Here is a 3,671-nt window from a genome sequence, read left to right on the forward strand (position 1 = left end):
CTTGCACTGGGCCTCTAGTGCTACATATAAAGATTTTTATTGTCTTAACATATACCTTATAGCTACATAATTAAATATAAATGTAACATAGCTCTTTAGTAAAGATAATATAAAAGAGATACCCTCCCCCCAAAGGAGATACCACCCTTGGATTACTTTCTCTATGTCTCTTATGGTGTTTTGTCCTAATGCTCCCTGTAAGACACTTTTACAGAAGTCTTAACGGCCGCCATGTTAACAGATATCTGAGGGGAAAAAAAAATCCAATGTTCTCTCCAGTTTCTGGGCCCTAAGGCTTTGATAAAAAAAATAAATAGCCGAAACCGGTTTGGCTCAGTGGATAGAGCGTCTGTCTGCGGACTGAAAGGTCCCAGGTTCGATTTCGGTCAAGGGCATGTACATTGGTTGCGGGCACATCCACGGTAGGGGTGTGCAAGAGGCAGCTGGTCCATGTTTCTCTCTCATCGATGTTTCTGGCTCTCTATCCCTATCCCTTCCTCTCTGTAAAAAATCAATAAAATATATTAAAAATAAATAAATAAATAAATAAATAAATAAATAAATTAATGCCATATTATATATGTCTTCATATACCCATTCTCTGTATGTTGGGTGGGAGTTTGTGAATATACTCTGGAGAAAAAGAAATGCATGTTATAAAACAGTTGGACTGGCTTCTAGGAGAATAACCTTCATTCTCCTAGAATAAAATAAAATTCAAGGTTTCTGTTGGGCTTTTGTGCTTCCACACAAGTTAATGTTTAGCTGAGCACCTGGACATGTTCAGGTGGAAAGCAAACGGTTGCTCAGAGATGTAAACAGAGGTTGAGGGAATTGAATAATACTGTGCCTCGCGGTGTGAGAAGCATGTGGAGCTCAGGGAGTGGTCTGGAAGGAAGGAAAGGAGAAAAGAGGGAGGCAGCATGAAGGAAGGCTGGGACAGAGTTGTGGGAATGGCTGAGGGAAGAATTTAAGGATGTCTAATATTCAGTTTCACATTGTTTTCTCCCAAACCTTTGGTAAAGTTGGCTTCAGGCCAAACATGTGTGAGTGGTTCTGACAAGGAAAACCTAACAAGGAAATAATTTTAAAAACATACAGCATCCTGGCTGGTGTGACTTAGTTGATTGAACATCATCCCATGTACCAAGAGGTGGCCGGTGCGATTCCCAGTCAGGGCACATGACCATGTTATGGGCTCAATCCCCAGTAGGAGGCATAAACAAGGCAGCCAATCACTGTTTCTTTCTCTCTGTCTCCCTTCCTCTCTCTAAAAATCAACAAAAACATATTTAAAAAAACATACAGCAATAATGATAAAAAATAGACACCCTTTATTAAGTAGCTCTAAAATGCCCTGGGCATTGTGCTAACACACATAGCCCTACCATCTAGGTCACTGTCACCCTGTGAGACAGGTAGTGTCCTTCCTTTTTATTTTTTATTTATTTTGTTAACCCTCATCCAAGAATATTTTTTCCCATTGATTTTTAGAGAGAGTGGAAGGGGGAGGCAAGATGGTAGAAGCAGAGAGAGAGAGAGATTGGTTGACTCCTGCAGGCATCCCATCTGAGCCTAGGGATAGAACCTGTGACCCTTTGGTGAGCAGGCTGATGCTCTAACCATTGAGAACACTGGCCAGGGCTATTCTGCCTTTTTAGGTAAGGAGACTAAGGCTCAAAAAGGCTAAGTAACACATTCAAGGTCACACAGCCACTTCATGGCAGAGCCAGGACCTAAAATCAGAAGCCAAGTTCTTTTCATTGTACGATATTGCTTCCCCATAATCCTCTCTGCACTGTCCTTACAGAACTGTTGTTCAGAGGCTAATGGTCATTGACAAGAACCCCTTCTCTCTTTGAAGCTGCCCATTTCACAGTCCATTGATTGTAACCATTGAATGTTTTTCCATGTGAGTCAGATCTATCTTTCTAAGTTTCCACCCACAAGTTCTCCATTTTCTGTCTGTATCACTAAGAACAAACTTACTCATTCTTTCACAGAGAAGGCTCTCTAATATTGGAAGATATAGTATAAAATTCTACCAGGTTGGTCCCTGTCGTATATGTTTGTAAGAGCAGGCATATCCAGAAGGGATTCCTATCTGAATTGCATGCGGCTTTATTCCCAACTATGTAGATACAAAACATTACTTAGTAATTACTTAGCATGTTAGTAGGCATTCAACAAATATTCATAGAATGGATGAAAGCTGGCCAGAGTGGGGAGTTACAGAATATATGGTTAGTGAGGCAGCAAACATATAAATGAGATAATTCCTCCTCCCTCATCACTTTCTCTACCTACCTATCAAAGTCTTGTGTTCACACTCCCTCCTCTAAGGTATATATATTTTTTTAATCAAAGTCTTAACTACCATGTTAACAGAAATCTGAAAAAGAAAAAATGGTTAGAGGCACCAAGACCAACCATAGAGAAATGAATTGCCACTCTATGCCCTAAATACATACTACTGCTATTCTAGGCCATACATATAACAGCTGCTTTGTCTTACTCCTCAAACCTTTGGAATGTCTGAACTGGGCAAAAGAACCTTCAACGTGGGCCAGAGTAGCTCTGTTCTCCAAACAACTGTTTGTAAAGCTAACAGGAAAACAGGCTTCCGACGACAAGGACTGGTAATCAAAGCCATTTCTTCGTAATCAGTAAAGAGCCATGCATACCTAAAAAATGACTTAGCTTTATTAGTACCAATAGAAATTCCTTTTACTCATGTATTTCCCCTTTTTCTTCTCATAAACCCTCTGCCTTCAGTCCCCAATCAGAACTCTGTTTGGGTTTCTGCTGGAATCGGTGCTTCCAGAATATTTATTTTTTGTGTGATCTCAAACCTTGTTGCCTCTCACTTGGAATTTATATATATACACACAAACACACATGGATACATTTCACACCCATGGAAAGGCAATTTTGTTGCCTCTAAGATACCATAAAGCCCTGGAGGTGGATAAATGGGGAAGCGGCAGCGGAGAGAAGGGACAGCAGTGCTTTTCACCGTATCCTTTGCAGCTCTGTCTATGCGGTTAAACCAACATGGGGAACTGTCCAGTCTCTAGTCACTTATATTTAGAAATCTGGAAAAGGTGGAGCAGCCCAGCGGTGACCCTGTGACAGGCACAGAGAGGGGCAGCCGAGTGCAGGGACCCTTTAAACACACGCTGACTGTGCGGGGATGCCTGCAGACAATGCTCCGGGCCGCCTGCCAGTGCTGTTCTCCGGGCTGCGGTCACCGGTCTATTTAGGGCCACCCTCCCCGGCGCTCGCCACTCCTCTGTGCGGGGCCCAGATCCTCTCTGGGTCCCAGTTTCCTCTCCTGTCAAAGTGGCGCTGGCATCGCAGGGGAGTTTCAGGACCCCCCGCGGGCCCGACCCCGAGCCTTAGGGCAGAGGCAGAGGAGGCAGGAAGGTGGGATCTGTCCCCAAAGGGCGCGGGAAGAGGGCGCACCACACAGGCTCTCCCGGAGGCGCTGGGACCGGCCCGCCACCCCCAGGAGCCCGGCGGCCCCTCGCCGCCCGCCCAGCGCCCCGGCTCCGCCCCGCGCGCTCCCCGCCCCCTCCCTCCTCCCCCTCCCTCCTCGTCCCTCTTTCCCCCTCTCTACCTCCTCCCTCCCTCCCTCCCGGACCCGGCCTGCGGCGCGGGGGGCGCGGCCG

Source organism: Pipistrellus hanaki (assembly GCF_964339955.1).
Source record: "Pipistrellus hanaki genome assembly, chromosome: 8".
Lineage (NCBI taxonomy): Eukaryota > Metazoa > Chordata > Mammalia > Chiroptera > Vespertilionidae > Pipistrellus > Pipistrellus hanaki.